Here is a 23161-nt window from a genome sequence, read left to right as displayed (position 1 = left end):
CTCTGAATGCTAGCCCTTCTCCAAATCTGACCACCACCACCTTTATTTACACTTCATTGGTTAACTGGCAAGGAGTTACAGCAAGTCTGAATAAACAGAGAGAGTTTAAAAGATAGGAAGTATCAACTGATTCCAATTACAAAATATGTCTAATGAACTAATAATAATCTCTAGCCAAATGATGCTTGGGCCATATCCTACCCTTACTCTTTGGTGGAAATGCCATTGATATATTAATTTTTTAAAATGGTCTTTTGATTTTAGTGGCAGCCCTGGAGACTGAGACTACACTGCATACTCTCAGGAGAGGTAGAATATAGAGAGAAGTAGTGCAGACTTCCCTACGCCACCGCACCTATGTGTCTTACCTTTGACTTGGAGGGGACCACTTGAGTTTACTCTCCATGTCCATTCAGCCCTCATCCTCCCTGTTAAGGCTGTGGATAAGGGTTCCAATTAGTGCTCCAGCCTATTTAGATCAGGATACTGTTAGCTTGACTGCCTGAGCTGAGCTAAACTGCTGCATTATTGCATGAGACAAATGGTGTTCTCTCAATTTGGATATTATAGGTCAATACCAGTGTGAGCAGCTCTCACCAGTTTCATATTTTGTGTTGTTCTTAAAGCCCTAATAGCTGGAATGACTAGATTGCACCCTAAAGGCTCAGAAACCAGAAGACATCAACGAACCAAAATGTATTTTTTTTTAAATAATCTCATGATTATTAAAACAATCTCATGATCTTTTGAGTCCTGACTTACAATTTTTGAACTCTTGGAGTTGGCAATAAAACAATACCAAGGCTCTGAATTGCACCTGGAAATAAAGCTGAAATCAGCATAGGTCATGGAGCAACGTTGTCTCAGCAGGTCATACCACAAAGCAAGCAAGAAGTGGCATCGTGTAATAGATGAAATGTTTGGATAGTCTCCAGGTCTAGACCCATGTACAGTAGATTACCAAAACTGAGTCTCTTACCTTTAGAACATTTCAGGGTGAAAGATGCTAAATTGTGAAGTTAGTATAGTTACTATATCAGTTTGAGAATTTCACAGACTCTTCCTGCTTTACCATTGCACTTCACATCTATATGTTTTAGGTGCGGGACAGGGGGGAGAACATGCTTTGAAATGATAGCAGCTGAGCCATCTGAAATTAGAATACTTTACATTTGCACAGAAGTTGCAGAAAATTTCCACTCTATGAGTGGCCTTGTCATTACAGGACACACAGCTGAGCAAGGAGTAAAACTAGATTTTTAGAGCTCAGCAGCTGGAGTTCTAAAGAAACCAGAATCTAGTAATATTTTCTCTGGAATTCCAGCTCACAAACTCCTTGTGAATTCTGCAATGGAATAGCTCCTCGGAATTTTGTCTTTTGTCACCAAAGTTCTTTTCTATCTGTAGCAGAGACTGTACATAGCATTCTTTTCAAACCTAAATTTGCTCAATACCGCTCCCCACCCACAGATACTTAATGACTTGTTTGACAGGTATAGCAGAGAGAGAGCTAAAGAAGAAATGATTAAATTGGCATTTTCAGTACAGGAATTAAAATCTGTTTAGTTATCTAAATAATATAAAATGCTAAAAGATGGATAGTTCTGTGACTTTTAAAGCCAGAAGTTAATTTTTTTGTTAGCTAACAGCAACTTACGAGTGCTTACTGGAGATGAGTGATGAGTGAGGGTTTGGGTTAAGTCAGTTTTCATGGCATCAAAAGCACTTCTCTTGAGATCTCGGATCAAATTGGTGGAAACCTATTCAGTCAATAACAAGTACAAATAGATATTGTTGAGCTTTTTCATAGGAATTATTTTCTGATGAAAAATGCACTTTCAGCAAATCTGAAATTTGCTATAAGAAAATTTCAGGTTTGCTGAAAATGTTCGATTTTTCCTTCAGATAAATCAGAATGCCAGCTCCCAGCTGCACAGGTCAAAAGTTTTTTGTCAATTTCACTTGCTGCTCATGGCACTGAGAAAAGCTTTCCCAAAGAGGTGGGTGGTAGACAGCCCAGGGCACTCTGCCTCTCAGCTCTTGGAGCTGTGTGGGAAGGCTGAGCTGCTAAGCTTTCTGCCTCAATAGATGGCCAGCTGGGAAGCCAAAAAGATCCATTTCAGTTCTCCTGAAACAGAATTTTCTTTGAAATCCCTCCTTGCAAAGAAATATCCTGGTTCAGGATAAAAAATTTTCCAAAACCATGAAATTTTTCACTGGAAAGGACTGGCATTTTTTGGCCAGTTTTAAATACAAATTCAGCTACTGTGTGCCTGGGGCTAGTGTCTGCCACAACACTGCCACTGCATCTTCATGGTCACAAAGTGGCTGCATCTGAACAGTAGGATTATCAGGTGGATAGAAAGTTGGCTAGATTGTTGGGCTTAATGGGTAATGATCAATGGCTCCATGTCTAGTTGGCAGTGGTATAAAGCGGAGTGCCCCAAGGGTCAGTCCTGGAGCCAGTTTTGTTCAATATCTTCATTAATGATCTGGAGGATGGTGTGGACTGTGCCCTCAGCAAGTTTGCAGATAATACTAAACTGGGAGGAGTGGTAGATACGCTGGAGGGTAAGGATAGGATAGAGAGGGACCTAGACTAATTAGAGGATTGGGCCAAAAGAAATCTAATGCGGTTCAACAAGGACAAGTGCAGAGTCCTGCACTTAGGACAGAAGAATCCCATGCATTGCTACAGACTAGGGACAGAGTGGCTAGGCAGCAGTTCTGCAGAAAAGGACCTAGGGGTTACAGTGGAAGAGAAGTGTGGATATGAGTCAACAGCGTTCCCTTGTTGCCAAGAAGGCTAATGGCATTTTGGGCTGTATAAGTAGGGGCACTGCCAGTGTTACCCGGAGTTCTTTCAACCCAAAGCTCCTGGTAACTTTTACTGTGTGCAAGGAGGTGTCAGGAAATAAACCAGGGGACACACAGCCGTCCAACCGAAAGATGGCTGTCAGAAACAGGACAATGTGAGTGCTTTCACTTAAAGCTAATCTTTACTAGTCTCAAGCACTTACACATGTCCACACAGGGCTGGCTCCAGGTTTTCTGCCACCACAAGCAGCACCAAAAAAAAAAGCCACGGCAGCGCAATTGTGCTGCTCTAATCTTTGGCAGCAATTCAGTGGCTAGTCCTTCGTTCCAAGAGGGACTGAGGAACCCGCTGCCAAATTGCCACCGAAGACCCGGACATGCCACCCCAATAGCAACCGGAGGGCCGCCCCTTGGTATTGGCTGCCCCAAGCACCTGCTTCTTTAGCTTGTGCCAGGAGCCGGCCCTGCGTCCGCAACAAGATTAGTAAAACACCCCCAACCCTTGAAAATTACCAAAGCTGAGTGTGGCTTTTGAGTGACACAGTGGCAGGCTTACGGTGGCCAAATCTTCCATCTGCTGGTGGGAACTACAAGATGTATTGAGAGGGAGAGTCCAAAGAGAGTCCAAAAGAGTCCCCAAACGAGTCCAACTATCTCAAGCTTTTTCCTCTTATTTATACATGTCCCTTACAGAAACTTTGTTAAGTAAACAATTTCAATGATCCAGCAAGAGGTTCCTTCTGATTATTGATTAACCAGGTGTGGGTCTTTCCAGGGTTTGCAGCCTTGAGACCTCAATAGAATTCCTGGGGGTACTTCCTGCTCTTTTAAAACGCATGTATCAGCAACTTCAACACAATTCTCATCAGGAAGGATGCGGGGTGAAGCTGCCCTTGCTGTGGCACCCCAAAACTCCCTCCCTTCCTGCCTTGGTCAAGCTGAGATTGCTGAATGACCAATTTACAGCTTGCTGACTAGGCTGCCTTTAACAATAAGCCATAGTGGTTTTCGGCACTTTACTGGTTTGCCAAAGTCTCCCCACCAGCAGATCGAGGGACATGATCATTCCCTTCTATTCAACATTGGTGAGGCCTCATTTGGAGTACTATGTCCAGTTTTGGGCCTGACAACATAAGAAGGATGTGGAAAAATTGGAAAGAGTCCAGCGGAGGAAAACAAAAATGATTAGGGGGCTGGAGAACATGACTTATGAGGAGAGGCAGAGGGAACTGGGATTGTTTAGTCTGCAGAAGAGAAGAATGAGGGGGGATTTGATAGCTGCTTTCAACTACTTGAAAGGGGGTTCCAAAGAGGATGGATTTAGACTGTTCTCAGTGGTACCGGATGACAGAAAAAGGAGTAATGTTCTCAAGTTGCAGTGGTAGAGGTTTAGTTTGGATATTGGGGAAAAACTTTTTCATTAGGAGAGTGGTGAAGCACTGGAATGGGTTATCTAGGGAGGTGGCACATTTTGTGAAGCTTGGATAGTTGAGTGATCAGCAGATGGATGAAGTTGTATGCTTGCCTATGGTCCTTTATTGTCAGTGTCTTATCTGGAGTCATAAACATCCCCAAACTTTACCCAATAGGGCACTATGAAGAAAAAATTGATCAGATAAGAATTAAATGAGATACAGACTCTTGGTGCAAAGGGGCCAGAGAACTAATCTTAGAGGGTAGCTGGGGATTCCCCTGCTTTAATGAGAATTACTGGTGACACAAAATGAGTGTAGCAGATGGCTTCAATCCACCTGCTTCCCCATCCTTGGTCAGATGGGATGTGAGAGGATGGAGAAGGGTGTGATGGGGCAAGACAGGATGGAACTAGAATGCAGTGCACTCCAGCAATTCTCAGCCGGTGGAGCATTCCCTAGGATACTGCTGTAGTTGGCTTTATTTAGAGCAGCCCTTAACATCATACTTTATTTATCTTAAGTAAGTGGCCACCCAATGCTAGCAGTTCCATTTTTGCTGGACAGTTCTGATCTCTCTCCACTTTCTTGGCTATCTGAGATAAAGCAGTTCAGCCTTCCCATTACCTGAAGTGACTGTGAAGGCTGCAAAGACTGCTTGATGTCCCTCTCACTCCCTTCTCTCCCACTACACAGGTTTTTCACTTTAGTTTTGCAAAAAAATGGAGGGACTAGGCACCAACCAAAATCCTCTCCAGGCAGAATATTTCTCCGCAGCACCCCTTTGAGCAAATAAAGAAGCAGGGAGGACATTCCTCAGGACAGGGGTGTAATAAACAGATAGCTAAGGGTTAATGTTCTTTTACCTGTAAAGGGTTAACAAAAAGTGACCTGAAACCCCTGACCAGAGGACCAATCAGGAAACAAGACTTTTTCAAATCAAAGAGGCAGACCACAGGCGAGATATGGAAAAACATCTACAAGAGATGGAGCTGAGAGAAAGAGAAAGAGAGGCAGCCTACAAAAGAGAACAAGAAGACAGAGAGGCAGCCTACAAAAGAGAACAAGAAGACAAAGAGTCAGCCTACAAAAGAGAGCAAGCAGCCAAAGATGCAGACCACCAAAGACAGCTGGAGCTCCCGAGGGAGACCTACCAGCAGGCCCTGGAATTAGAAAAGGCTAAGCAACAGACCACAGCCAATCCTAACAACCCTACGCCAATGATTGTTCCAAATCACAGGAAATTTCCCACCTACAAGGCAGGTGATGACACTGAGGCCTTCTTAGAAAATTTTGAAAGAGCCTGTCTTGGGTACAGAATCCCTGAAGACCAGTACATGGTAGAGCTGAGGTCACAGCTCAGTGGACCCTTAGCAGGGGTGGTGGCTGAAATGCCAAAGGACAGAATGAATGATTATAAACTGTTTCAAACCAGGGCCAGATTCAGAATGGGGATAACCCCGGATCATGCCCGTCGGCGTTTCAGAACCCAAAAGTGGAAACCAGATGTGTCATTTCCCCGACACGCCTACTACATTGGAAAGAATTATGAGGCCTGGATATCAGGGACCAATGTTAAATCCTTGGACGAACTGCACTTCCTCATACAAATGGAGCAGTTCTTGGATGGTGTTCCTGAGGACATAACACGGTACATACAAGATGGAAAACCCAAAAATCTCACCAAGGCGGGGAAGATTGGAGCCAAATGGATGGAAGTGGCAGAAAGCAAGAAAGCTACTGTCAAGGGGAATGAATACCCCAGAGGGCACACCGACAATAAACCCTACAACCGAGGGCAACCCAAGACCCCTCCTACAACCCAAGGAAAGCCACAGACACCCTATTCTTCCACCTCACCAATCTCCAGTAACTCACCTCGACCCAGTGACCAGTCAGCTGGAAGATGCTTTAAGTGTAATGAACTGGGACATATCAAGGCCAACTGCCCAAAGAACCCCAACCGAGTGCAGTTCATTACACCACCCTCACACCAAAGATCCCCAGGCCCAGATGCCTCTCAAATACCCTTGGAGCGAAGGGAAATTTTGAGAGTGGGTGGAAAGAAGGTTACTGTGTGGAGAGACAAGGGGGCACAAGTGTCAGCTATCCACCAATCCTTCGTAGACCCCAAATTCATCAACCCAAAGGCCCAAGTGACAATTTACCCCTTCATGTCACAAGCTGTTGACTTGCCTACAGCTGAACTGCTTGTCCAGTACAAAGGCTGGTTAGGAATGTGGACTTTTGCAGTCTATGACCATTATTCCATCCCCATGCTACTGGGGGAAGACTTGGCCAACCAGGTGAAGCGGGCCAAGAGAGTGGGGATGGTTACACGTAGCCAAACCAGGCAAGCTTCCAGACCCCTTCCTGTTACTGAGCCGTCTACAGGGACCCCATCTGTGTTACCAGAGACCCAGACAGAGGTAGTGGACCCGGATCCCATGCCAACAATGGAAACAGCCACAGTGCTTCCAGTTCCAGACCAGGAACTGGAAAAGCAGCCAGCACCAGAACTGGTGCCAGCACTGACAACAGTGCTTGCAAATCCATCTTCAACCCCAACGCCAGAGGGCGCCAGCGAGCCTGAACTGGCAGAAGCAGCAGACAACCATACCCAAGAGGCTCAGCCAGAGCCTGAAATAACCCCTGGTGCACCAGCAGAAAGTGGCTCACCAGCAACGGAAACAACCCCATCACCTACATCGCTTCCAGAGGGACCAAGCCCAAGTCCCCAGTCTAAGCAAGAACTGGTGTCTCCAGCCTCAAGGGAACAGTTCCAGACTGAGCAGGAAGCAGATGACAGCCTTCAGAAAGCTTGGGCTGCGGCACATAGCACCCCACCACCTCTCAACTCCTCTAATTGATCCCGGTTTGTTGTAGAACAAGGACTTTTATACAAGAAGACTCTTTCTGGTGGACACAAAAACAGTTGGTGGTTCCAACTAAGTACCGGGAAAAGCTCTTAACTTTAGCCCATGATCTTCCCAATGGCAATGCTGGGGTGAACAGAACCAAGGACTGGTTGGGGAAGTCCTTCCACTGGGAGGGGATGGGCAAGGGTGTTGCCAAGTATGTCCGGTCTTGTGAGGTATGCCAAAGGGTGGGAAAGCCCCAAGACCAGGTCAAGGCCCCTCTCCAGCCACTCCCCATAATTGAGGTCCCATTTCAGCGAGTAGCTGTGGATATTCTGGGTCCTTTCCCAAAAAAGACACCCAGAGGAAAGCAGTACGTACTGACTTTCGTGGACTTTGCTACCCGATGGCCGGAAGCAGTAGCTCTAGGCAACACCAGGGCTAAAGCTGTGTGCCAGGCCCTAACTGACATTTTTGCCATGGTAGGTTGGCCCTCCGACATCCTTACAGTTTCAGGATCTATTTTCCTGGCAGGGACCATGAAAGAACTATGGGAAACTCATGGGGTGAACCACTTGGTTGCCACCCCGTACCACCATCAAACCAATGGCCTGGTGGAAAGGTTTAATGGAACTTTCGGGGCCACGATACGTAAATTCATCAATGAACACTCCAATAATTGGGACCTAGTGTTGCAGCAGTTGCTTTTTGCCTACCGGGCTGTACCACAACCCAGTTTAGGGTTTTCACCGTTTGAACTTGTGTATGGTCACGAGGTTAAGGGGCCATTACAGTTGGTGAAGCAGCAATGGGAGGGGTTTACACCTTCTCCAGGGTCTAATATTCTGGACTTTGTAAGCAACCTACAAAACACCCACCGACACTCTTTAGCCCTTGCTAAAGAAAACCTAAAGGATGCTCAGGAAGAGCAAAAGGCCTGGTATGACAAGCATACCAGAGAATGTTCCTTCAAGGTAGGAGACCTGGTTATGGTCTTGAAGGCGCAACAGGCCCATAAGATGGAAGCATCATGAGAAGGGCCATTTACGGTCCAAGAGCGCCTGGGAGCTGTTAACTACCTCATAGCATTTCCCAATTCTTCTCTAAAACCCAGAGTGTACCATGTTAATTCTCTCAAGCCTTTCTATTCCAGAGACTTACAGGTTTGTCAGTTTACAGTCCAGGGAGATGATGCTGAGTGGCCTGAAGGTGTCTACTACGAAGGGAAAAAAGACGGTGGCGCGGAAGAGGTGAACCTCTCCACAACCCTGGAATGTCTGCAGCGGCAACAAATCAAGGAGATGTGCACTAGCTTCGCCCCACTGTTCTCAGCCACCCCAGGACGGACTGAATGGGCATACCACTCCATTGACACAGGTAATGCTCACCCAGTTAGAACCCCACCCTACCGGGTGTCTCCTCACACCCAAGCTGCTATAGAACGGGAGATCCAGAACATGCTACAGATGGGTATAATCCGCTCATCTACCAGTGCATGGGCATCTCCAGTGGTTCTGGTACCCAAACCAGATGGGGAAATATGCTTTTGCGTGGACTACCATAAGCTAAATGCGGTAACTCATCCAGACAACTATCCAATGCCACGCACCGATGAGCTATTGGAAAAGTTGGGACATGCCCAGTTCATCTCTACAATAGACTTAACCAAGGGGTACTGGCAAGTACCGCTAGATGAACCTGCCAAAGAGAGGTCAGCATTCATCACCCATGCAGGGGTGTATGAATTTAATGTCCTTCCTTTCGGGCTGCGAAATGCATCCGCCACCTTCCAGAGGCTGGTAGATGGTCTACTAGCAGGACTTGGAGAATATGCAGTTGCCTACCTCAATGATGTGGCCATTTTTTCTGACTCCTGGCCCGAACACCTAGAACACCTGGAAAAGGTCTTTGAGCGCATCAGGCAGGCCGGACTAACTGTTGAGGCCAAAAAGTGTCAAATAGGCCAAAACAGAGTAACTTACCTGGGACACCAGGTCGGTCGAGGAACCATAAACCCCCTACAGGCCAAGGTGGATGCTATCGAAAAGTGGCCTGTCCCAAAGTCAAAGAAACAGGTTCAATCCTTCTTAGGCTTGGCCAGGTACTACAGGCGATTTGTACCACACTACAGCCAAATCGCTGCCCCACTGACCGACCTGACCAAAAACACCCAGCCAAATGCAGTTAAGTGAACTGATGAGTGTCAAAAGGCCTTTACCCAACTTAAGGCGAAGCTCATGTCTGACTCTGTGCTAATGGCCCCGGACTTTGACAAGCCATTCCTAGTCACTACAGATGCATCTGAGCGTGGTATAGGAGCAGTTCTCATGCAGGAAGCAACGGATCACAACTTCCATCCTCTCGTGTTTCTCAGCAAGAAACTGAGAGGGAAAGTCACTGGTCAGTCAGTGAAAAGGAATGCTACGCCATTGTGTAAGCCCTGGAAAAGCTACGCCCATATGTTTGGGGACGGCAGTTCCAGCTACAAACTGACCATGCTGCGCTAAAGTGGCTTCATACTGCCAAGGGGAACAACAAGAAACTTCTTCGTTGGAGTTTAGCTCTCCAAGATTTTGATTTTGAAATTCAGCACATTTCAGGAGCTTCTAACAAAGTAGCTGATGCACTCTCTCGTGAAAGTTTCCCAGAATCCAGTAGTTAAAAAGTGTTCTTAAAATGTAAAAGTCTGTTAGTTATATACTTAGTGGTATATGTAAAGGTGCATGTGTTGTATTAATCTGTTTATTTTAAAGTTCTAGGAGGAAATCGCTGCCAGTGAGGTTCCCCACTGTCTGCAATTTGGGGAGCATGTAATAAACAGATAGCTAAGGGTTAATGTTCTTTTACCTGTAAAGGGTTAACAAAAAGTGACCTGAAACATCTGACCAGAGGACCAATCAGGAAATAAGACTTTTTCAAATCTGGGTGGAGGGAAGTTTTGGGTCTGAGTTCTTTGTTCTTTGCCTTGGTTCGGTGACCCTCTCGGCTCTGAGAGTGATTTTTCTATCTCCAGGCTTTCTAATCTTCTGTTTCCAAGTTGTAAGTACAAAGATAGTAAGACAATAGGTTTATATTGGGTTTTTTTTTGTATTTACCATGTGTGTAGTTGCTGGAATGTGTGAAATTGTATTCTTTTTGGATAAGGCTGTTTATTCATTTTTTCTGTTAAGCAATTGACCCTGTATATTGTCACCTTGGTACAGAGACCATTTTATGTCTTTTCCTTTCTTTTTATATAAAGCTTTCTTTTTAAGACCTGTTTGAGTGTTTTTCACTGGTTAAGGCTAAGAAACGAAGGGAGGGGGAAAATCTCTTTGTGTTAGATTTACTAAGCCTGACTTTGCATACCCTCTGGGTGAGGGGGGAGAGAGATTAGATCTCTCGGTACTTGTGTTTCAAGGACTTGAAGCAGGGAGTATCCTAGGGTCCTCAGGGTGGGGAAATCTGGGAGGAGGTAAAGAGGGGGAAGAGAAATGGTTTATTCCCCTTTGTTGTGAGACTCAAGGAATCTGGGTCTTGGGGTCCCCTGGGAAGGTTTGGGGGGACCAGAGTGTATCAGGCCCTAAAATTCCTGACTGGTGGCAGCGCTATCAGATCTAAGCTGGTAATTAAGCTTTGGAGGTTTCATGCGAGCTTCTCATGTTCTGAACTCTAAGGTTCAGATCTGAGTAGGACAGTTATGACAAGGGGGGACAGAACGGGGTGAATGCCCCAGGAAGACAGGGAGAAGTTGTGTCACTGAAAGTGTGTCTGGTGAAAGGTTAGGGACAAAGGTATAATTCAACAAAGGCAGATGTTGTAGGATACTTTTGAAGAGAAGTACCATACCTTGGACTAATATATCCTTCTCAGATAGTAGTTTCCAGTGTGATCTGGTAAACTGAGTTTATGGCTCATGATGCCTTGTACAACCTTGAATGTGAAGAAAATTAATAAATTGTCTAGGTGTGGGTCACCTTTACTTTAAACTGTTACAATATCTAATATTTAAATAGCTACATTATGTTTTGTATAACAGGTTTTGTATTTCAGCATTAATCAGAATGGTACTGGACTGTACCTGCCTCAAAAAACTCTTTAAAAAAAAAAGAAGCAAAAATAACATCAAAACCATTTTTGCTTGCTATTTCAAAATACTGAGAGTATTTTCCATGCTGTTACTTGTAATTAATTTATCTAAAAAAATGAGGTACAGATCTTGGGACATCACAGTCATTTAACCCACTAAGCACATAAGCATACCTGGAAAACAATTTTAAGAGACTAAATGTTAGAGTTCACCTTGTCAAAAATCAGCACACAAATTAGATACTCATGTATTTGAAAATCCTAGTACTTGTGTTCCCTCATGTTATGAAAATCAAGTTGACAGGATCAAAGTTGCAGCAGGCAGTCTGTGTTTTCCATTTAAACTTTACCTTTCAGTACAATTGTTCATTGTAGTTTGTCACCAGGTACAGTATATGTTATCAAGATGCCATGTGACAGTATAGCTCTATGACTGCATATTACTTTATCCAAGTAAGGTACCAGTTACTGCAGAGTTGAAAAACAGTAATCTTCTATTTGAGTGAGTCTTAAAATACAAAGAATATAGGAAAAGCTCTTGATGTTACTCTCTTTGAATTCAGTGGAAGTGTTCCCATTGACTGACTGAAGAAGGAGCAGGCCCCAAAAGTGAATGATACTGATATTACAGGACATAATTTACTGACTTCAGAGATGGTGTCTAATTGCTAGCCTGAGCACAGTGTAGACAAGTGTAATAAACAAAGGGTGAAGAATCGTATGTTTTGGCTGACCATTTCTAAAAAGTCTTCCAAAAATTTCAGACATGTGTACTGTAGTTCTTTTCACAGAAACAGATGTTTAATAGGATGTCAGGTATACCTCTGATACTTAGTACAAAATGGTAAAGATATTACGCACAAACAGTAAATACAAATGCTGAAATCTGTAATGCTAATTCATTCAGTGCTGCGTTTAGTGCTACTGCTCTGCTTCTTTCTAAATATGTGCATATTAAAAGTAAATAAGATTCCATCTTCTGATCTGCTTGTTGGCATAATGTACTTAAGGAGTATTAATGAGACTACTTGATGTGTGCACTGCCACCTCACCAAAGCACACTATAATGGATAGAAGGGAAAGAAAACTTCAGCAAAATATGGCTGCCATCAGGATGGGTATTTTTAAAAACTGTTCAGTAAAGATTACCTCTCTTGAGTTAGTTTTGTTTAAAAAGATAAAAGTTAAACTCCATGATTATTGGGCAATATACACAATGGATGGGTCAACCACTTCAGCTAACATAAGCTTTTACCTCTCAAATTGCACCTGAATTGAATCAAAGTCAAAATATTTTATTAAATCTGCCCCACTCCCCATTTCTATGTCTCCATGCACAACCATGCTCCTCCAAGGACCAAATATAGAAGTGCCAAAATAACACATGAGAAGCTGTTCTTAGGACAGATTATTTCTGTCCCCAAGCAGAAGTGCCAGAAATCATCGGGAAAATCTATTTGGAAAAGTATCTCAGTCCATTTTTGCAGGCCAAAGGGTTCAGGATAATTGAGATCAGGCCACTTTATGCAGCTGAATTGTGATGCATTTATCTGGATGCCATTTGAAGTTGTCCCATCAATAGTATGTTGTAAGGATACAATTGCATGAATTTTTATTAACATCAGTAAGGAATGGTTACAGGATCAGGCCTAAACCAATGAGAGCATATGAAAAAAATATCAGTTAAAATAGCCTGAGGATTTTTACCTTCCTACTCATCTTCCACTTATATTGACATCTGGGATGTCCCAAAAATTGGAAAAAGTTATGGATATGAATGAGGTGACTTGATTGTTTTTACCAGTGTAAATCAGGGGTAGCTCCATTGCAATCAGCAGATATATACTGGTGCAGTGTTGGTAAAAATGGGGAGAGCATTGGTTCCCAGGACTCTCCTGCACAGGAGAGTGGTAAGCTGATAAAAATATCAAAATAAACTTTTACATTTCTAAATCATAGCTCCTAGATATGTCAGTGACTGTCAATTAGTTTTGAATTCTTCAAATTAACAGTATTTGTTCCTTACTGGCATTAAAATCTTGTTTTGCTAGTGGATTTTTTGTTTTTTACAGCTGAGACCGATTCTGATCCCACCACTGTAAAAACGTAACTCAGCTGAGGCCATGGGACCCACATTGGTTTGAAACAGGAGTATGAATGTTAAGAATCTGGACCCTTGAATTCAAATAAAAATGGGAATTAACATTTTTGTTAAACCACTATTCTATGTAAAATCCAGCATACAAAGGCAAATAATCTCAAGTGATTACACTTTTATATAATGTACTGCTGATAAAGATGATTAGTTAGCATCTGTGCATCTTTATCAAAGAAAGCCGCATATTGTGATAGCTATAATTTTGCTAAACGAAATGAATTCACTCTTGACTGTCCCATTAGTCAGGAGTGTTTTCCCTCAACCATGCTACAATAATATTCTTTATGACTCAGATTAATAATTCTAAAGATTCTTGGTGCTGTAGATTCTGAGATCTTCTGTTCACAATTCCAAATTCTTTGCATATTTGGTTGCCCTCTGTAATAACAGCTTCAGTGTACCTAGCTCATCACTTTGGAATATACACTCTCTTTCTTATGCCTCTGTATTCTATGCTGAACATAGGACTTTCACCGATGCCTCTCATCTTTGCTAGTTTCCTGCTGTACTCTTAGTTTCTTCCAGTGTCATTTTGATAGATTTTAGTTCTGCTTCTATTGTGCATTTCCATGTTATCCTTGGTCTACCATGTCATCTCTTGCCTTAGGGGATCCAGTCTTATGCCTATCTTGCTATGCTATTTGGGTCTTTCCTCCATGTATGTCCTAGCCATCTCCATTTGTGCTCTGTAATTTCTTGCTGTATCAGTTTCTGTTTTGTCCTCCTCAAGAATTCTTCACTTGTGATTTTTTTCCAGCCATCTGATATTCAGGGTTTGTCTAAGGCAGCTGTTTATGAAGTGGAGTTTAGATAATAAGCTCTTAATGAGGCTCCAAGTTTCAGTACCATATAGTTAAGACCAACTTTACAACAGTGCTAAATATTCAAAGATTATTTTGGAAAGCAAGATTTCTATATCTCCAGATTGGCTTTAGAGTTACAAAGGCATGTCCAATTTTTGCTCTTCAGGCTTCAATGTCCTTATCTGTTTCACCTGTTGTGCTTACAGTGCTGCCAAGATATGTGAAGTATAAGACCTCCTCTATGTGGGTCCCAGAAAATGCAACTGGTGTTTCTTTTTGCATGACAATTCTCATGGTTTTAGTTTTCTCTTTGTTGATTTTCAACCCTAATAATTGTGCATAGGCCTGGAGATCATTTGTTTTGGCTTGCATGACACTGTGGGTATGGAATAGCTGATGTCATCTGCAAAGTCAAGATCCTCTAACTGTGTGAAAATCCACTGTATGCTCCTTTGTGTTGTATGGTTTTCTCCTTACCCAATCCACTATCAGTAAAAAAGATCATGGGTGACATAATAGTACGCTAGGGTCACCTAAATGTAGGAAGCTATCTGTCAACAGGTAAGAAATCTCAGCTGCGTTTTTAAATGACAGAAGCCACAGGGTACACATTGGATCAAATGTTCCTGCTATACACAGTGCATTTCTATGAGCCACTAACTTCTTGCACCATTTACATACAATATTTATTTAACTTTTTTTTAATCCTCTCTTTTGTCTGCCATGGCCAGTGGCAACATAAGCTTGATTTATGATATCATGTATATCTTGAATGTTAACAAAGTACACCACCGATTGTTCATCTGGTCAATGCATCTTAGTGAATTTTTTCTGTCACCACACTGTAGGATCTCATTTCTGAAATAAATGCTATTTTAATTAAACTATGTATTACTGTCAGAGGGAAAAAAGATACTTAAAAACAGATTACTTTTATGAAAATGTGATCATTTCCATATGAAAGTATTTGTTAGTTATACATGGGGAACAATATTCCAAACAATATTAACACAACCTAGGCCTTAGTCTTCCAAACACTTATGCATGTGCTTAACTTTGTGTGGGAATAGTCCCACTGAAGTCAAAAAGGACTACTCACATGATTACCTTTAAGCATGTGCTTAAATGTTAGTATGACTGTTAGTTGTATTTGCAGTTACCTGCTCAGTACAGAGATCATTCAAAATGACAAAACCTGCTGTTTTATTTGATTGTGTTGTAAATATGTTTCTAACCGCTCTGTTATCTGAAGGATTATATGGAGTGTTCATATTTTGCTAAGGTATAAGCCTAATATAAATATTGAATATGCATAATAACTACATTAAAGGACATTATTAAGATTATAAAGTCACACCATTCCAAAATGGGAAGTGCCAGACTTGGGCAAAACTAGTTAAAAAAAGTGAAAATTCTTGCTACATTTGCTATTTTGTTTAGCCTTATATAAACTTGGCCAAATTTATTTGCATATTTGTTTATAAATTTAAGAGCTTAATTTTAGGCACTCATATTTAAAACTACTGGAACAGCAAACCTGTCTCAACCAGGATTAGAAATCAGATCACCTAACTACTAAAACCATGATTAATTCATTGAATTAGAGAGTCCGTCTAGGCAAATAGTTCAACCTTAGACTTTTTTTCATCCACAGAATGGGCATAATGATGCTATTTTGTAACTATTGTTTGCAAGGTGTTATGCAAATTCAAAGTATTATTTAAAGTCAGTCAGTAGTAAAAGTGGAATAAAACTATGGACCAAATGGCTCTCAGCCATGACCTTAATCTACCTGAGAATCAGATTTTATAAACCAGCAATCCCAGTTTCTCTTTTCAAAATTCACAAGGGAGACTTTTCAAGCAACATGGCTTTTTGAGATTCATAGAAACAGCCTTCAAAAATATTTTTCAAGAAATGTAGTAAAATTTCTCCAACTGTATGGATATTTCATACGTTGGAAAATTAGCAAACTCCATACCAAAGAAATTGTGATGAATATTTTGCCCAGCGTTCTGATGTAGCTGGTGAGTCCTGGAGGAAAGGGGGTATACCTGGATTGTCTGTCAGTCAACATGTTATTGTTGCCTGCCACCATGGGCACTTAGAGTTATGGGCAGCGGAATGCAAAATGTTTCTCAACAACCAGTCTGTGGAGACCTCCTGAGATCTCCCTGACACAGTTTAGGAAGGCAGCAAGCCAGCCCCTGGTATCAAAAAGCACGATGTTAAAGCATCCTTAGCTATCCCTAAAATATATGCATGGGGTTGAATCATCCATCAGATGACCCAAGAATATGAGAGGTGTAAAGGCGTTATAAACCTACGGTTTTCCTGCTTTTGAGCATTGCACAAAGCATTGGCCTGATCCAGTGAATGACCTAGACTCACTAGGTTAACTTTTGTCACTCATAATGTAAGAGCTCTAAAGTGGAAGTTGAAAACTTAATGGTTACCTCTGTTGTGCCTGTGATGCTAAGAATATCCTACATGGGGCTGGGAGAATCTAGTGTTTGGATGGCATAGGGAAAAAATGATAAAACCACAGTGCCATGTAATACACAAATAATTGCACCTGACTAGAAGCAAAGACTGAAATAAGGTGGCAGTCCCTGACTCAGACAAAACTCCTCTTGAGTTCACTGGCAGTTTTGCCTGAGTCAAGGCTGAAGGACTGGGCCTTTTGTTTGTATTCACATCAGCCCTGATCCAGCAAAGAACTTAAGTGTATGGAAAAACTTCAAGAACACAAGAGGTCACTTTAAAGTTAACAGTACTACTCAAGTGCTCAAACTGTATGTACAACGTGCTTAAGTGCTTTGCTTGGGCAGGGCCATGGAAACCAAATCTATAACCCAGTTCTGCCCAGGTCAAATGACTCAGTACCTTTAATAGGAGATTTGGGAATGCACCACATTCTGGATCCAGCCTCTGATCTTTAGTTATTTTCAGACTTAAAACTAGAAATGAATGGAAGCATCAGGCAAAAGAAGGTCTTTTTTGAAAAGTTAGCATTTCATGAGCATGCATGGCTAGTTTAGGTAGTTGCCTACAAAACTAAATATTACTGTGCTGTGGGATGATTCCAGAGTGTGGACTGGGTTAATTTTAGAAACCAAAATAAATAAATTTAAAAATGAGATGCTAATTATTATATGTGACGGAACAACTGGAAAATGCATGAGAATAGGGAAGATCTCTAAACAACAATATGTGTTCCTTTGCTTCAGAAGCCACTTTCTTTTTGATGTAATACACAGTGTCAACATGCTAGGCATGCAACAGGAAACATTTGCATACACCCAATGACCGTAGGAAGGATGCATCTTTGAAAGTTTCATCAGTGTGGTAGCATCAAAGCGGCCAGACCCTGACTGTTTAATATTTAAAAGAATGTAGAATTATAAAAACAATTTAAAAGAACTATGTGTCTCTTAACTGTTCTGTGCCTCAATGTACCCTTCCATACATATAATAATATTTACTGATTGCTAGGGTATTGTAAAGGTTAGTTGTTTGTATAGCATGTTGATGTCCTGGGATTAAAGATACAGTATGTAGCAAGAACAAAGTATTTCCACTTGACGAATAGGGAAGAATAGCATGAAAATGCACCTGTGGTAGTGAGCATGTCTGGTTCTATGTCTCTAGGTACAATAAGCTTGTTTCTGTCTACCTTCAACACACAGCTTAAAACTTCAATCCTGATTTGTTTTATTTGGCTAAAAAAGTAGAAGTTAGGATTACTTGCTAAACCTTGATCAAATATTTCCAGGCTTTCAAAGGTTTGTTCTAGGAAAGTTGTTTTCAAATTAGACGTAGTTCTCTCAAAGTGTTTTGTCTCAATTCTTAACTTTTTATGTCTTAAAAGGGAACTGTTTTAATCCTGCTATGAAAAGATTGCAGTTTGTACTAGTGGAATCTTAGCACTAGATGAAATAAAACATAAAGCAGGATGATTAAGGTCCATGTACATGGGAGAGAGAGAAACTTTAGTACAGTTTCAGTGGGTGATATTTTATTTAAACATAGGTAATACTTAACAAGATCCTACAGGTAACGATAATAGTCAGGAAAAGTAAGTAAGCAATACATCTGTGAAAATGGTTAATTACATGGTAAGTGGATATATTGTATGGAATTCACAGGTGATTTCAGAGCCTACATCCAACTAAAAGTAAATGAAGTTTAGGCTCCTCAGTCACCTAGGCACTTTTGAAATTTTTACCCTCTCTCAGATTTGTTTTGTCTCTCTCGGATTCCTCCAAACACCTTGCTCTCTATCTTCAAGATTGCATTTTACCTTGCCAACTGCTTGTCAAGGATAGTTGTAACTAGTAAGAACCCCATGCTTGCTGTTTCACCCACAGACTGTGTTGTTTGCAGGCTGCTGCACTCTGTGAAGGAACCTTCATGTATTGAAATATTTCATTTAGCAAGACATAACACTTCATGTCCATATTATCAGACTTCGTTCTGTGCCGTGTGATTCAGGATAACCCAGTGGAACATGCTGTATGATTTGAGTCACAATGCACTGCAAATTGTATGGTCAGTCCACCTCCAACATAGACAGATGCAAGAAGCCACCAGTGTTGTATAAGTTCATAAACAGATAACTTACACTGCACCTGTTAAGCAGTTTAAAAGTGGTAATGACAGGTTCACAGCTCAAATTAAACTAATGTTAGAGGTGACCTTATGTCCCAATTTTATAGGGACAGTCCCAATTTTGGGTTTTTTTTCTTATGTAGGCTTCTATTACCCCACCCCCTGTCCCAATTTTTCACACTTGTTGTCTGGTCACCCTACCAATGTTCTTTGTGTGTTTTTGTAGGCACAGGTGTCAATTTCTCTCCATTACTTATATATTAAAACAATTCTTTGGCCCTTGGCATTGAACAATTCCATGTCTGCCAGATGAAAGGGTTTTTTTGCCTGTTTAAAGTTTAACCGGGAACATATAGGCATAGAAACTCATTTCTCCCGTGAGGCAGTAAAGCTATGATTCTGTCACAGAACAATGTCATTTCACTCACCCACAAAAGTAGTTCATAATCAAACAGTGAACTGTCTCCAGGGCTGACCAAATTGTCAAATTTCTCCAGCACAGATCGGAGGAAGGAATGTCGTCCCCCTCAGAGTTCACTTCAAGCCCTGCTTTTGGGCACAGTGTATTAGTACACCTCTACCTTGATATAACCCTGTCCTCAGGGGCCAAAAAATCTTACAGTGTTATAGGTGAAACCACATTATATCGAACTTGCTTTGATCACCAGAGTGCACAGTCCTACCCCCCTCCGCCCCGGAGCACTGCTTTACCGCATTATAGCCGAATTTGTGGTATATCAGGGTAGAGGTGTATAAGTACAACCATCAGCAGATCCGTCAATGTAAGATAAAGCTCAAACCCACAGAGTAATACAAGTTAAAATGCAGCAACTCTCTATTCCCACTACAAGGTCATCATCTTCAGGCTACCAATGCCAGAGTCAACAACTACTCCCTTCCCCAGTTCCTCCACCCCTATTCCAAGGCCCCACTCTCCAGGCCATCTACCTGAGAGTTGACAGTCCCCCTTCTTCAATATCTGTGCCACTCTTCCAGGGCTTCTATACCTCTAGCAATTCTCCATGCTTCTTGCAACTCTTCTCCAACAGCCTCAATTCAGAGCTTCTGTAAGAGAATAGAACCCACAGTGTTCTATTCTCCTGTGTGTGATACCCCTGCTGCGCAGCTTCTCATGGAAACCTCCCTCCTTTCAGGGCCGGCGCTTCCATTTAGGCGACCTAGGCGGTCGCCTAGGGCATCAGGATTTGACGGGGCGGCATTTTGCCATCCTCGGTGGCAATTCGGCGGTGAGGGGTCCTTCCGTGCTCTGGGTCGTCGTCAGCAATTCTGCAGCGGGTCCTTCTCTTGCTCCGGGACCTGCCGCCGAAGTGCCCCGAAGACCGGGAGCGCAGAAGGACCCCCCCACCGCAGAATTGCTGCCAATGATAGGGAGCGCGGAAGGAAACCCGCCTAGGGCACCAAAAACCCTGGCGCCGCTCCTGCCTCCAGTATCAGCTCTCTTGCTTCTTGGGCTTGGCTTTCCCTGACTGAGCTGATTATCTCCCTTTTCCTAGGGGGCCACTGTAAGAGCCTACTTCTCAGCAGGGTTCCCCTGGTCTGGCCAGTTCTTTCCCAGCAGCTCACATATGCAGCTCTCAACAGCGCTCATCAGTTCTCTCTATGCATTGGATCTCTGCTCCCACAACTCTCAACTTTTGTTCTCTCATGCAGCTCTCTCCAAGCAACCCCCATCAACTCAGTGCTGCTCCTTCTGACCGCCTTCCTCCCTTTCTCGTGAGCTGCTTGGGTCTTTATAGAGGCCAAGTACACTCTAGCAGGAGGCAATCAAATAGTCATAGGTGAACTGGACCTATTCCCTCTTAAAGGGGCCAGACACCCTATGACACTACTACATAGGGTCCTCTGTTGAGGGTTTGACACTTTGGAATAGCTGTCTAAGTTGATTTGAAAATCTAAAACATTCAATTAGATTATTTATTGTTAATTAATTAATTATTATCATTACTGTCTATTGCTATTCAGCACCAAAAATGTGCTAGGGGCCTTGTTAAAAGATTTAAAGACAGTGGCCCAGATCCACAAAAGTATTTAGGTGCCTAACTTCCATGGATGTCAATGGAAGTTAGAAGCCCAACTGCCTTTGAGGATCTGGGCCAAAGTCCCTGTCCAAAGGAGTAAGGTTTGGAAAGCTGTAGACTTGGCCTTAATGCATGTTGGGAAACGGGTAGGGATATAACAGTGAGAGAGATCCCAAATGTGCTGTGCAGTAGAAGGCAGTGCTCCTGCTGCTGGTGGCCTAGAATACAACCCTTAAACAACAAGCAGGTCCCTGAGCTGAGGCTTCCAAGAAGACTTGGGAGGAAGCCCCCTTCACTTACCTGAATCAAAGGGGGAAGCTGCTCACACCTGTGAGGGAAAACTGTGGCCCAGCAGGTAATGAAAGGTTGGTTGGAGCCATGATTTATTTTGGACATTTGTCACCCCAGGAATATGGAGGTTCCTTATTTTAGTCAGTAAGCTAAACTAACTGATCCAACTATAAGACATAAACTATCTAGGAGGAGGGCAAATTGAGGCAACAGACACATGATGCTGGATGAGGTAAACCACAGAGAACAAGGTACACAGGGTGATTTAATGTGGAAGCTAAGCACCTGCCTTAATACTGAATGAATGTTGTATATGTTTTTTTAAGTGTATGTCATTATCCCCAAGTAAAAGGGGAGAGGACAAAATGTTCTCATTGTTGCTCCTTGGTTCAGATTAATTGCATTAGGTGGTGCTGTTTCTGTTCCCAGATGGAATGGCTTTTGTAACTAATCACCACAGAGCAAACTGTAAAGCTGATAGCTGAGCATACAATTTGAAATTTGCTTTCTGCAAATGTTTGAGCTTAAAATTAGCTTTTCATAAGATTTCATGCTAGTAAATCCAAGCACTTAATGTTTTGTGGAAAGCAAATGTGAAAGTGTTGGCAATATAATAAAATCAAAACCTGCTTTTGAATTGGGATACTTTTTCAAACTGTTTACCCAACTCTTTTCCTAGGAAGTTTTTGCCACTAAGGAGAAAAAATTAGGAAGCAGAGTTTGTAGGATTCTCTTCCTCTAGACCCTTAATGGGCTAAAGATTAATGATGGCACCTCAGGCCCGCAAAACAGCTATTATGAAGAAAGGAATCCACATAGGGATATTATAATTTTTAGCGTCAGGGAATTCAGGGGGTTTTATTAGTAATGCAAAAAGACATTCAAAATAGCACTATGTTTTCCCTACAGTCCATCATAGAGATCCTGTCACAGGAATAAAACATTTTTATTGTGGACATATTAATCTCTTTAGACATGAATATTACCCATTGTTCTGATTTTCATTCAATGAAATTTGGCATTCTCCTGTAAAAAAGAATTGTCATGCTACAAAGGTCCACAATGAGCATTTTGCATATGGAAAGCTGAGGGGATATGTATCTTCTACATAATCTACTGTGCGTTATCTAGGAAATGTCAAAAGCGATTTCATATACATTTGTTCTGGTAAAAGATGGCAAAATAAAATGTGACAGTACTAATAAAAAAAACTGAGGAGTCCCAATCAAACAAAGTCAAGCTGTCATGCTTTGCCAGCATTTCTTGTTGGAAACTGGTTGAAAAACATAAAACATATTATTTTCTTGACAAGCCACATAAGTAATTAAATGCCTTTGCACTGGTTTGCCTAGAATGCTTCAATAGTTTTGACTTCTTTCAGGTATCAGCTTGTCTGTTGTACCAGTCAGCTTTTATGTTTCTGTGTTAGCAGGGTGATAGTAAGCTGACAAATTACAATTAATCTTCTCTGCAAAGCATTGTGAGCCTTTCTTTCTTTGTTGCCTAGAGCTGCTGACTACCACTAACCTTGTGTTTTAGGTTTCAGAGAGGTAGCCATGTTAGGCTATATCAGCAAAAAACCGAGGAGTCCTTGTGACACTTTAGAGACTGACACATTTATTTGGGCATAAGCTTTTGTGGGCTAAAACCCACTTCATTAGATGCATGGAGTGAATTCAAAGCACTTACACAGAATGTAAGGTGTGGATGTGAATTGAGCCTATGAAGTAGGGAATCCATGAACTATCTTGGAAAATTTAGGGCCCTTGTTAGAAGCCGAAGCCAATCCCAATCTCTGCCCCAAACTGAAACTGAACCTGAAATTAATTATTTTCAAACTTGATAAAGTTCAGTTAAGTTTTATTGTTTTGTCTTGTTTCCCAATGTAGTTTCTTGTTTCTGTCTGAAATGGACATGTCATCATAAAAGAGCCTGTTTTGGAAAGTCTTCTGCCTGTTTTGGGAATCTTGGGATTTTCATATATAACCATACTTTGTGGTGTTCACCTGAACTCCTTGTCCAGAGCTTTTGGGCTTCACCAATCACTACTATAAAATAGTTCCAAGAGTTCCACACACAACAGTAACAGTGCAGAATTAACTTT

Source organism: Gopherus evgoodei, chromosome 3 (assembly GCF_007399415.2).
Source record: "Gopherus evgoodei ecotype Sinaloan lineage chromosome 3, rGopEvg1_v1.p, whole genome shotgun sequence".
Lineage (NCBI taxonomy): Eukaryota > Metazoa > Chordata > Testudines > Testudinidae > Gopherus > Gopherus evgoodei.
This window is presented reverse-complemented; position numbering follows the sequence as displayed.